General features: G+C 40.7%; 1 protein-coding gene across 1 annotated transcript in view; it reads right to left on the reverse strand.

Annotated features, from left to right (window-relative positions):
• The window catches only part of HHLA2 (HERV-H LTR-associating 2), a 36,572-nt gene extending 24,493 nt beyond the window's left edge, over positions 1 to 12,079 (reverse strand). The window contains exon 1 of the mRNA XM_040225174.1: positions 11,939 to 12,079. The gene's annotated coding sequence lies outside the window, so the exon portion shown is untranslated. The remainder of the gene's footprint in view (positions 1 to 11,938) is intronic.
• Between the last annotated feature and the right edge of the window lie 2,077 nt (positions 12,080 to 14,156).

Consider the following 14,156-nt stretch of genomic DNA (forward strand, 5'->3'; position numbering starts at 1 on the left):
AAGTGAAATATCTCAAATTTATCCCTACCTTCTAGGTAACAGGACTAGATCTTTCTTTGTAAGGAAAACCAGTCATCCAGCAAGCCTACCATCTTTTTTGCCATTAAAACACACAATTTGAACATCTCTCCTACATATCACAGGACCTTAAGTCAGACAGTCCCTAATCTCAAAAAGCTTAGTTTGGAACCAAAAAATAAATGGATTATATAAACAAATAAATCCAAATACACAGATACAGGCAGCACTAAGGAATCCCCTGCCCAGGTGCTATGGAAGGACAGAGGGAAAATACTGGAGCTTAAGAGGGAACAGGGGTTTAAGAAAAGCTTCTTGAAGCATCAGTTTTGAAAGACAAGGAGAAGCTGACTTGTAAGGAAGAGTAAAGGGACGTGGAAGAGGGATGATATTCTAGGCAGACAATAGAACAAAGATGCAGCTGCAAGAGAACATAGAAACCAAATAGGCCACCACATGGAAGAGAAAATGCTGGAAAGGTATGCAAGGGCTCAATCATGACCATTCTTGTAATCCATATTAAAGAAATGGAAAGTTAATGATGAAGTTAAATTTGTGTTTTAGAAGATAAAGAAGCCAGCTTGTAAACATCAAATAAGTAGATACGACAGAAAACAATTTAAAAGCAAACAGTGTGAAATGGATAAAGTGAAAAGGACACTGTGACAGTTACTAGTACCATTTCTCTTTCTTGCTAACTGAACCCCTTCTCTGCCCAACCCTGTGCAGGATACGACCACTTCTAGTGAAAAAGAGAACTGAGAAAGGGTTCAGAAAAGATAAATAAAATGACCATCACAACTCAGCATGGGTTAGGAGTCCTCTCTATTTGGAAAAGGAGAGACTAGGGGTGACCACTCTGAAGAGCTGGGCCTATGGCAGGGGTGGAAGCCAGTCAGAACTTTCCAACTTTCTTGCAAACTGAGAGTCTAACAGCTAACCATGCTTACCTCACTCTTGAATACTGAACTCCAATTATATGTTTGTATGTCCACCTTTTCCTCCTCCTAGCTCTGAGACTAAAAGACACCGACAAAAGGGTTCTTTGTGGCCAAAATTAACTACTAAAATCAAACTGAAAGAAACAAATATTGATACTTTTTTTGGACAATGGAACATAAACAAAAGTCTGTTGGGAGAATTTCCACAGAATCCTTGTAACAGGGATAGATACAAGAGCAGAACTTCATAGATGCAAGAGCAGAACTTCATAGAAACCTCCCCGCCCCCCTGTCTATTTTCTGAGCATTGATTTGATGCCTGGAGCTGCAGCAGCCACCCTATAGATGTGAGGAAACACATAGGAGGACTAAAAAATCAACAAAATAAGAATAAAAGAGCAGGAGGATGGAAAGAATCTGGGTTTGAAATAGTATTTTTAAGTCCTTATACTTGGCAACCCACTCCAGTGTTCTTGCCTGGAGAATCCCAGGGACAGGGGAGCCTGGTGGGCTGCCGTCTATGGGGTCACACAGAGTCGGACATGACTGAAGTGACTTAGCAGCACTTGCTTGTTATGGATTTTCTATCTTTAGAGTTCCTGTTAATTAAGTTTAAGTTGCTGTTAGTTAGGTCTTCAAATGTCTCTGAACATTCCAAAGTGACACAAAATAAAAATAACTTTTTTACCTGATGAAGAGCTGCTGACACAGGAAGCAGGCTCCATTTTTGTCTACATAAAAAAGTCTGTTCTCCCTACATCAAAATACTAAAAGAATTTGTATTATGTCTTAACAAAGTATAACTAGTTAGAAATATGCATTTTCTTGCTAATGGTAACAAAACCACTTTTAATCTTGAAGCTAAAACAAACATTAGTTATGAGCCATTGGAACTTTGTAGTAAGTTTAATGTGCCTTCAGTTTTTTGTTTTTGTTTTTTAATAGGAATAGATTTCTATTAGCAGAACCACATTAACCTTAAAATTCCTGTTTTAGTGTCAACATTAAAAGGAAAATACTGATTCTCAGCTGAAGCTTTATCTTGCAAATAATGGAAGTTTTCTGTTATACAACTAGAAAGAGTTTGCCTGGCTAATTTTACTCTCTAGGGTTCCTGTTTCTCCTTATTTCTTTCAAATGAAAGGAATAGATACTTGTTTTCAAGAAACCTTTAAAAATAAGTTTAGAAAACAGAAAAGTAACTTTACAGTACATGATACAACAAGGACATGAATATTTATAAAAAGAATACATTGGACACATCATGACATAATTATATGTACTTCCATGTCATAAGTTTATTGTTAAATTTGTAGAGTTAAGAGTAACGAGGGGATAACATAGAAGCTTTAAGTTGGTCTTTAGACTTTTTAAATGCAGAGTACATGCATTTGACTCATCTGGGCACATGAGTATATTGGTCCCTTACAGACCCAGCTGACTAGGTAATGTGATGACTGAGACAGATCTGGATATTAAATGATGCCTGTGGCAATTCCTAGTAAGAGAGTTGCAATAAAAGCTCCTATATTTTGAAGAAAGGCTTTTCTTCCTTTAGCAAGGGATTTTACTTTCAGAAACTGTGTCTAGGAGGATCAGATAACACAGTTTCTGAAGAAGATACTTGAGTTTTAGACTCTACAGATCAGAGATCCAATATCTACCACAATGTAAAAACAAAGCTGAGTACACTTTCCAGTATTCCATCAAGCTCTGAAAGACCAAATAAATTGTACAAGCAGATTGTTTACATGTCCACAGAGCCTACCACACTGCTGTTTCATCCTCAACCAGACCTTATAGCCTCAAAGGGGGTCCCCTTAACAAGCTGTTGAGTACTAAGGATGGTTGGCTTCCTAGGTGGCCCTAGCAATAAAGAACCTGCCTGCCAATGCTGGAGACGTAAGAGACGTGGGTTCGTTCAATCCCTGAGTTGGAAAGATCCCCTGGAGCAGAGCATGGCAACCCACTCCAGTATTCCTGCCTAGCGAATCCCATGGACAGAGGAGCCTGGGGGGCTACAGTCCAGAGGGTTGCAAAGAATCAATTACAACTGAAGGGACCAAGTACGCACACACACACCCCAAGGATGGTTTTGCAGGAGAAGAGCTGTTGTCCCCTGCGAGTAGGCTCTATAGGTTTAGAGCCCCTGACAGGTAAGCCTGAAGGACAAGGGAGTAGGGGACAATGTCGCTAGGACATTGAGTAGTGCCTAATATAGCTCTGGCTAAACGAAGATGAGGCTTTAAGCCAGGCTCTGTACCACGTTTTGGACTTATTTGTCAAGGCGATGGAAGAAGGCTGATTGGAAGACTGAGGAAATGATGAGAATACAGAACATTAGGAATGGATCCAGAGCATGAGACTGATCAGGAGTCTACTGAGCAAGCGTGAAAAAAGAGGCCAACCTAACCTGATTCCATCGTTACTTTTTCATGTAACTGAGAGCCTCTTCTGTGGTGAACCCTTTCTGGTGAGCATTCGCATGGAACCCGAATAAGGCAGCTGTGGCTTCAGGGAGAGAGGTTCCCTCTCTCTGTTCCTTTTTTGCATCAAAGTGAACCAGGCTATGCTACAGCTGACTGCCCCTGCCGATTGCCACTGAGGACTTCCTGAACATTCCATGTGCCATTTTTTATCCCACCTAAATTGGCTGTGATGGGAGTTCCTTGATCAGAAACAAAGGCCAGGGACTAATTCAAATGTAACTCCTCATTTTATGTTCCCTATCAATGAAGTTGTTAACCTTTTAACACAGTGGAGTGGTCTCTAAGAACCTAGCTTAGCAATCTCACAGGGCGTCTTCTTCCACCTTGGAAGTTACTTGACAGAGCTACTTGGCAGAGTACTGGTTAGGCTCTGAACCGTGTGCTAAATAAGGTACTGTCTCCTCATAGTGACAAGATATAGGTCTAAGAACCATAGAGTGTCTAAAAATGATAGCTGATTAACCCATTCTCCCATTTGTAACTCACTGCCCCTTTAATGTCCATTCATCCTTTCTTTTAATACTTAAGGGAAGACTTTTACCATGGGACACAGTTTGGTTCTTCTGAATTGGAAGCTAAAACTGGTCATTTGAACTCTTCATGCCAAGGAAAAAATAGCAGAAAAGTAGGATACTGTCTTGGCTGGGCCGATTGACCATGACTAATAAGATGATTTGCAATTACTGCTGTACAACTAGGAGGAATATGATAGGAACTTAGTGGATCCCTTTCTTTTTTTGATATGCTGTAGGTGAGGTTAATGGGGGACTATCTATAAGGAAGAGCACCCAGAACTGAAACAGCTCAAGAATCAAGGTTCGGGCTACCCTGCTGGGGAAATAGGAGAGGGATGGGCTCAAGGTAAGATCACAGAATGAGTAATAGCAAAAAGAAGACATGGGTATCAGCTCTGGCTTAGGGATAAGCGGCAGAAAGAATGACCATAGCCTGTGCTGTGACTTAGACTAAAACGTCTTCTCTTCTATCCATACTTCATGCTGTGTGTGCGGCTGGTAGTAAAGCATTTCTACTGGACCATAGACTGAAACAGAATTTGAAGGGGAATATCATCTAAAGCAGAGCTACTCAAAGTAGGGGGGTCTGCAGGCTGGTGCCAGTCAGTGAGCTGTTTATTACTGGTTCATAACACCAAAAGTATAGGAATACAGAGTAAGTATTTAAAATTACTCTGTCAAATTGGTATCAAAATCTTTATGCCTATTGTGTGTAATAATAAAAAATCAAGGCTTGCATTTTATGTTCTTCTGAATTTCATTTTTCTAGAAATTCATTTTTATTACATCTTCCCAATGAATTTGTCCATGACAGATTAGAAACAAAACTTTACTGTTCCTTTAACTACAGAGCTGAGAAGCACTGATTTTAATGAGCACTGGCTCTGTCAAATCTATTACTACTCCTGGATGCAGCACCTGTTTAGGGGGAGAAGTCTGGTTCACAGAACTTTAGTCAGTATGCAGAGAGAAGGGGCAGCAAATAGATACGGTACCAGAAACAACTTGGAAGGTAAAGGTAGTTGGGAACTAGGATCACAAGTGAAGAGAACAATGGGGTCAAGGAATGTTGTTCAGTGTGTTTGTAGGCCTGGGAAAAAAGGGAAGGAAGGGGTGGCAGTGCATCCATGGAAGGGCTAGGGTCTATAGAAAGATTAGAGGGGGCAGAGGTGAGACAAGGAGGAATTACCAGAAGACAGGCTTGCTCAAGATGTGGATAGATGAGAAAATTTCTATTTCTCAAAGACAGTGGTAGCTAATCTTTGAAGAGTAGGGACTGGAGGCCCATATGAGGAGAAGCAGAACCATCATCCCATAGGGAATCATGCTGGGCCTGGAACTCACCACCTGCACAGATGAGAACATGGGCAAGGATGCCTCGCTTTGAAAAACCCTCTTAGTAGTGTTGGTTGGTTGGAGAAGGCAATGGCACCCCACTCCAGTATTCTTGCCTGGAAAATCCCATGGATGGAGGAGCTTGGTAGGCTGTAGTCCATGGGGTCACGAAGAGTCAGACACGACTAAGTGACTTCACTTTCACTTTTCACTTTCATGCATTGGAGAAGGAAATGGCAACCCACTCCAGTGTTCTTGCCTGGAGAATCCCAGGGACGAGGGAGCCTGGTGGGCTGCTGTCTATGGTGTCGCACAGAGTCGGACATGACTGAAGTGACTTAGCAGCAGCAGCGTTGGTTGGTATCTCCCTCTCTCTGCCTGAATTTGCCAGTGTCTATTGAACCCAGAAGCCTCCACAGAAGAAGGAGGTGTTTCACAGACCAAAGTTCTGTGAACCAGACTTCTCCCCCTAAACATGTGCTGTTTGTTTCTAGCTACAGAAACACAGAAATGAGTAGAGGCTCACCTGCCAGTAAACAACATTTGAACAGCATATGAGAATCACCACCTGAGCAAAGAATGATGTGCTGGCCAGCTTTTCTGGCACCAGCTCCATCCTTTCCATAGGTCATGATCCCATCAGGCAGAGCTGTCAAGGTTCCAGCTTCCACAAGGCGACCTCATTCTTGGGATCCCATAGCATCAATTCCTTTCATTATAGAGGTAGCATCCTCCTGTTTCCTAAGTTCCTCACTCTCTTCTATTTGATTTCCCTACTTTTCTACCACCTGGTTTCTGGGATTAAATACTCTGTCGTAAATACTTGAAATGGATGCTATTTTCCCAGAAAGACTGTCTGTGGATCAGATAAGTTCACTCACACTAGTCCCTGGGGTATCTATAATTATCACATTTTCCTCTGAGTATATACCAGAAATGTCTATCTTTGACAACTTTTGGACTCCGAACATCAGCTCTTTGACCTCTTACTTGTAAAGGCCACCTAGAGTAGGAAAGCCAAATGGTAACCATCTGCATACCCTGTACCTTCAAAACAGTTGATCAAAAGTAATGTCACATCCTATTTTCAAAGGCTTGAAAGATGTGCCTGTGGATGGTTGTCGTTTAGTCTCTAAGTTGTATCTAACTCTGGGACCCCATGGACTGTATTGTAGCCTGCCAGGCTCCTTTGTCCATGGGATTTCCCAGGCAAGAATACTGGAATGGGTTGCCATTTCCTTCTCCGGGGAATCTTCCTGACCCAGGAATTGAAACTGTGTCTCCTGCACTGACAGGCAGATTATTTACTGCTGAGCCCCCAGGGAAGCCCATATATGTAGATTGTCACACTTTATTCTCATCTAGCTCCCTAGTGTAGTCATTGCAAACATTGATAACAATTGAATTTTTAAAAAATAGCCAAAAAAAAGTAAAAAAACAAAAAACTCCAAAAAACAAAAACTAGACTATAAGGGCTGGATCATCAATTTAATTCCTAAAAACTCCATGTTTGATTTGAGCCAAAGATTTCTGCTTGTCTGATATTTCCTGAGCCCTGATTACTGCACTGCCTTTGGATCTCTGACCACACCCACCTGGGCTGCAAACACTTGCCTTCAGCGTGATTCTTAACTCTGCTGAGTTTAGGAATCTCATTCTCATTGCATCTTCTCCGCAGTCTGAGCCTACAAAAACAGTTGCCAACGTGCATTTTTAAAGGACTCTGCAGCCTGGCTCAGCAATCTGTTTCTAAAGAAAGAAGATTTTTCTGAGCGCCAACAGCAGAACAAAATGAGAGGTAGGTAGGCCAGACACATACATATTCAAACTAATGTTTTTTCTTTTTAGTTTTTGTACACTTTGACAGCAAAGAAAACCCGAGAATGATAAAGAGGAAGGCATTCAATGTTACCTAGTGTAGGACAGTACTCGGCAATGGTTTGCACTCACCAGGCCATCAAACTTGAAATTAAAGCTGGCTGCGTAGGATAGCTCCTTGAATACAGACTACCTGGTGAGGACTCCTGCAATGATTTCAGCAGATCTGAATGTCTTAAATTTCCTCTGAAAATGTTTTCTTCACTGTATCCTCTAAGGCATGTATGTGCTGAATTTAAATTACTTTGTGTTACTCAGAGAACAATGGTGAAAAGAGAGATAAGGTGTTGGGCTGTGTAGGGTTGCCAGATAAAACATAGGACACCCAGTTAAACTTGAATTCAGATAAACAATATTTTAGTACAAGTATGTCTGAGGCAATATTTGGGACATACTCATACTCATGCTTAGTCGCTCGGTCATATCCAACTCTTTGTGACCCCATGGACTCTAGCCCACCAGGCTCTGCTGTCCACAGGATTCTCTAGGCAAGAATACTGCAGCGGGTTGCCATTTTTCCTTCCAGGGGAGCTTACTAACCCAGGGATCAAACTTGTGTCCCTTACCTCTCCAGCGCTGGCAGGTGGATTCTTTACCACTAGCGCCACCTGGGAAGCCTCACTCATACTAAAACAAGTCATTTATTGATCATCTGCAATTCAGACTGAACTGGGAGTCTTGTGTTTCTGTTTGTCAATTCTGGCAACTGTACCGTGGGGGCAGCTAGCATTAGCTTCTTCTCATATGAAGACAACTTGGCTGCTTTGGCAGGGGCACACACGCATACAGAAGTGGTTAAGAACTAAGGCTAGAGAGTGAGATTGCCTACATTTGAATCGTATCACTTCCACCTAATGCCTCTGATCTTGGGCCAAAGCCAGGAACACAATTTGAGTGGTCAGCATGCCTCATCAGCCTCCACTCTCTTAATTTTGGCAACAGCTACCCACACACTCAGCAGTGCCCCCAAGGATGCCCAGTTGCCTGAGGGGGAGAGGTTAGTGAGACATTTGGCAACCTCTTATCATGAGGTTTCACATTTCTGTCCCAGATCATAGAAGGGAGCTTCCCTGCCTTTTATCCCAGTAAGGGCCCATGGCTAATTCCAAATACTACCTTTCTCTAGGTGTCTGTTGTATGCAACCCACCATCAGGATCAGCTGGGGGTTTTGTTTTTTCATGGAGACATAAAATACAACATATAAAGGTACCTTATTTATCAGATGATTTTAAATGCTGGATTGATATTTCATGTTATAGGAAGCTCTCCTATGAAATTTCTAATGCAAGTCAGGATTTTACCATGATTCGTTTCTATTTTCAGATTTGAAAAATCTTCCCAAGAAAAAAACTCTGTGAAAAGTAAAAACAATGCATAACCCTAAGCTAGATGCCTCAACAAAACATTCCAGACGTTGACTCACTATCTGGAGTGAGGGCTACATTTTCACAAACACTCCAGAGAGTTCCACCTCAGGTTGCACAGAGATCACATTTGAGAACATTTTAGATGTTAGTGGAGGATATTGTTTGAAGGATATCCTTCAAATGACTAGGGTCTCCAGGCTTGAAATATTCTAATAAACTCTGAGAGTTAATTTGTTCTGCTAGTAGTCCTTGCCATTGTGTCATTTCTCTAATAGCATCTTTCCCTCCTTGGGGATCTTCTTCCTAATTCACAATACGAGGAGAGATTGAGAGAGGTGACACCCATCTGGCCCTTGCCTTTCACAGATAGGCACCTGTGTTAGGTCCTAAGCTGCATAACAAACACCACACATTTAATAGCTTAGAACAACACACTTGTATTATCTCACAATCACAATAGCTTAACAGAATTTTGTGCTCAGGGTATCACCCAGCTTCAGTCAAGGTTGTCAGCAGGGGCTGCTATCTCATCTGAGGCCTGTAGTCATTTTCCAAGATCACTGACTGTCAGTGGAATCTGGTTCCTTGCAGCTGTAGTGCTGAGCCGCCCACCCCCCCCACCCCCCCACTACACACACACCACCCCGTGGCACATAGTCTTCTCCACCACAGGGTGGTCTGCTGCTTCAGGGCCAGCAGGAACGTAGCTTCCTGTTTCAAGGTTCTGAGGCTCTGCTAAAGGACTCACTGCTTAGGGTCAGGCTCACTCAGAATTCTGTCTCTTGGTTACCTCAAAATCAACTGCAAATCAAGAAAAATCAACTTTGTCAGGGAGTATATTCTAATCAAGGCTGCGACTACCAAATCATGTTCACAGACCCAGTCCACATTCAAAGGGAATCCTGCAGAGTGTGTACACCAGCAAGCAAAAATCCTGGGGCCATCAGAGAGTTTGACCACTGTGAGAGCCGGCCTTTGAATGACCCTCAGTGATCAGACTCTAGTATCCTACATTGGACTGGCACAGGTCTGTCTTACCAATAAAATACTGCAGAAATGATATGTTCCTAATTGGGTTATAGAAGAACTGTGTCCTCCAGTTTGGTTTCTCTTGCTCCCTGATTGTTCACTCTGGGGGAAGCCAGCTGTCACGCTGTATGAGAAGCCTCTGTGGAGAGATCTATGTGACAAGTAAATGACTCTCCCAACCAGCAACCACAGGAATGAGCCTGGAAGCAGTTTCTCCAGCTTCTTCAGATGACTGCAGCCCTGGCCAACAGTTTACATCTTAACTGCAATCCAATGGGAGACCTGGAGCCAGAAACATCCAGCTAAGCCGCTTCTGGGCTCCCATTGTGGCTCAGTTGGTAAAGAATCTGCCTGCAACGTGGGAGAACTGGGTTTGATCCTTGGGTTGGGAAGATCCCCTGGAGAAGGGAAGGGCTACCCACTCCAGTATTCTGGCCTGGAGAATTCCATGGACTGTATAGGCCATGGGGTCATACAGAGTCAGACACGACTAAGCAACTTTCACTTTGAAGCTGCTTCCAGATTTCTCACTCTCAGAAACTGTGCAAGATGATAAGTGTTTGTTGTTTTAAGCGGCTGAGTTGGGGGATTATTTGTTATGCATCAGTAGGTAACCAATGCAACACCTGTCCCAGGCCTGACTAATCTAGAAAGAGAAACACGCCTGTGTTCCTCTTCACTGATAACACAGGAGAAGCACATATGCAACAGGAGTTAATAAGCCCATAAAAAGAGGAGCAGAGAGCAAAGGTAGGTTGGATGGTGCAAGGGCAGCAGTGGTATCTTTTCAGCCTCTGGATCCAGTCAGGTTTAATTTAGTCCCATGCTTATTATTCTCAGTATTATGAATTCTTTCTCCTCACTTTAAGTTCAGAGCCTTCCAAAGTACATTTAGTCCTACTGAAAGTATTTTGGTCCTCTGTCCATCGAATAAATAAGCATAAATTTATACTGATATGCAGTGCAGTCAGCCCAAAGACCATAATTTGTTCCTCTTCCCCATCTCTTGATGGCTATGATTAGACTGAAATCTGGTTTCTGTCACTTGCAACTAGGAGGAGTTCTGATTCAAAAGCCCTCTGTAGGATTAGTTTCACGTGTCACTGTGGTCATTTTCTTATTGTATCTTTCCCTCAAAGGTCATATTGGCTGGCCCTGGATCGTATGTTAGGTCATGCTCTTCAGGTTCCTTGAAAATAAGTTCTGTTTTCTTGTTTCTAAGAAAGTTCCTATGGCATTTTCTCCCAGGGAAGCCAGAGCATGCTGAGAGTCTAGCAATTTGACTAAATGATCTACATTTATCCAGGATAAATTTCCTCTATAATGTATGGCATCTTGCTTCCTAACTTAGCTAATCAAACACTCTCTGGGTACCAAGCCAACTGTTCATGCTGAAGCAGGCTGAGCAGTCATTGTGAAAAGAAACACAATAAACAAATCCCACGCATGAATCAAGCAAAGATTCTGAGTTCTGAAAGGCAGTTTTTCCATCTAGTCTCAGTGCAAAGGAGTCTACAGAGGCCACACAGTTAACCCACTGTTCATTCTGCTTCCTCCCAAATCTGAACCGTAGCAGTGAGTTTACATAGAAAGAGACCTCTTTAGGGCGTCCCCTCACCCACATAACAATCCTATTGTGATTTTCTTCTAGACACCAGCACTGCTGCCAAAATAACAGATAATGCATTTTAAATTGAAATTTAAAATCATTAAACAAAGTCGAGAGGCCGAGTCCTAACTGCCCTTCCCCACATAATTCCTAATTTTGTCATTTCGTAGAATAATGTAGTAGTATAGGGTCTAAATTCACCTCAACAGCATTATTTCTTACCAAATCAATTTCTTTAACTTAGCCTAGTGACCATTCATAAAACCTGCCCTTAGAAAAACTTAAGTAATTCTGTTAATAGTGTTTGCCATTTGGTTCAATACATTCAGCATCCAGGACCTGAGTAAAGGAGCTCAGAGAAATTGGTACTAACAATATCTGGCAGTATTTTCCCCTAAACAAAGTTTTCTATCACATTGGTTAGGATCAGAGACTCTAGAATTAGATTACTTGGATTCAGAGCTCACATTTTCCATTTAAAGCCATGTATTATTGGCCAAATCACCCAACTCCTCTTTGTCCAATTTTACATCCATAACATAGGGATAATAGTAATATCCATCTTGGAATCATTTTTATAAGAACTATTTAATGATATTCAAAAACACTTATAATACTACCTGGTACACAATAAAGTATTAAACAAACAGCCAGCACAGACTATACTAAAATCTGTCTACATGGTACACAGCTAAGTATTAAACAAATAGCCAGCACAGACTATACTAAAATCTGATTGTTTATCTCCCAACTTACCACAGAAGATACTTCAGCATCATTCAAAAGATGTATCACCATCACATCTTGTGTAGCACTTATACTCTTCTACATGCTGTGGAAGAAATCAGATTAAGGTTGTTTCAGAGTAGTGGTATCCACATATGACTAAAAAAAAAAAAAAAACCCACAAATCTTCTTTACCGGAAGATATTATCCCAAGCTGAAAATCATTTCTACAACATTTTTGCAAATACATTTTCTGGCACACAATACAAAATAACTAGGCACTCAGGGACAAGATAATAAACAGCAAATAGAACTCACAAGTACCTTAAAGGTTGGAGTTTTTAGACAGAGATGTTAAAATAACCATACTTCCTTAGATTAAGTAGGTAGGACAAGATGGAGAATTTTGGTAGAGGGTTGAAAACCATAAATAGAAATTACAAGAACTGGAAAATAATAACCAAAATTAGTGACAATGTAATAAATTGATTTAACACCCATTTATACAGCCAAAAGGAATTAGTAGCCTGGATACTGACTGGCTTGAAAGAACTATCCCAAATGAAGCAAAGAAAAATGAAAGAGTGAGGTCAGAAAGGAAGAAACTGAAGATACAGTGAGAAGGTACCATATAAGTGGAATTCTAGGGAGGGAAAAAGAATGGGCAAGAAGAATTATTTGAAGAGATAATGGATAAAAAGTTTCCAAAAATGAAAGACATCAATATACAGACTTAGAAGCCAAAACAATTCTAAAAAGAATAAAGAGAAAAACACCAGGGACCCAATTGTGAAATTTTAAAACCCAAAGAAAAAGTTTTAAAGCAGCTGGACGTAAACAAAGGCAGACTGCCTTTAAAGGAACAACAATTAGGCAGATAGCTAACTTTTAATAGAGTTATTAGAAACCAGAAAACACAAAATAATACGTTCAAAATGTTAAAAGAAAATAACTCCCAACCTAGAATTAAAAGTTCAGCAAAATAATATTTCAATCAGACTGAAATAAATAATTTTAATCAGTAGATCAGAATTCATAGCCAGTAGATCTGCACTAAACGAGATACTAAAAACACGCTTTGCAGCAGATGGAAAATAGTACCAGGAGACCGATTTAGAATGGAATGAAGAGCAATGAAAACATGAATTTAAACAAGTAAACTGATAATGATGATAGTGAACTAAAGGACATAACAATAATGGCTTAAAATTAAGTTTAGGTGGTGGTGGTTTAGTCACTAAGTCGTGTCCGACTCTTGCAATCCCGTGGACTGTAGCCTGTCAGGCTCCTCTGTCCATGGGATTCTCCAGGCAAGAATACTAGAGTGGGTTGCCATTTACTTCTCCAGGGGATCTCTCTGACCCAGGAATTGAAGCTGGGTCAACTGCATTGCAGGCAGAAATTTTACCAATTGAGCTATGAGGGAAGCCCCAAGAGAGCGGGGCTAATCAGAGAGAGGAGATTAAAGAGTTGATATATCTAAAAGGAGCCTCAGGTTCTTGCACTGCCCATGAAGAAGGTAAATACCAATGAATATAAGGATTTGAAAACCAAAAATGTATGTCATAATTTTATGGTTAACCAGTTTACTGGTTACCAGACTGTGTAACTTTCAAGGTAGTAAAGAAAAGAATAAGTAATAAATTTTTGATAAAGCCAGGAAGAAGAAACTCTTAGAGGGGGAAAAAATAATAATAAAATAAATGGGACAAATAGAAAGCACTAAATATGCCAGACACAAAACAATTCCTGTAGAATCAAGAATTTTAAAATTATTGCTAAATTTGCATGACTTAAATTGCCTGATATTCTAACCCAGGCAAAAAATTCTAAACATGCAAAACTATAAGGTTTAAGGATTTATACTTAGGTACTAAAACTAAAGGAAAGAGAAGGATATCATAAAAGTTTGGAAGAGGCTTCCTTTGAGGAAGAGAGATAGTAGTAACTTGGAGGGAACAAGAAGGGTTAGGAATGTCTGACTGCTTGACTAGCCAGGTGGTGGTTACCTGATAGGTTTTTGTTCTCTGCTGATTCACTTAACTATATGTGTGTTTGTGTACTTCCTGGTATTTATTCTATTTCTGCAAAAAAAATTATAAAAGGATAAGAGAGATCTAAATATGCTGATATGGTATAATCTTCAGAAACACAAAGTTAAAATAAGGCATACAACAGCATACATATTATGATCTTGTTAGCATAAAAAAGCTCACATACTATATATGTGATTATATTCACAGTATGT

Source organism: Oryx dammah, unplaced genomic scaffold, assembly GCF_014754425.2.
Source record: "Oryx dammah isolate SB20612 unplaced genomic scaffold, SCBI_Odam_1.1 HiC_scaffold_2, whole genome shotgun sequence".
Taxonomy (NCBI): Eukaryota; Metazoa; Chordata; class Mammalia; order Artiodactyla; family Bovidae; genus Oryx; species Oryx dammah.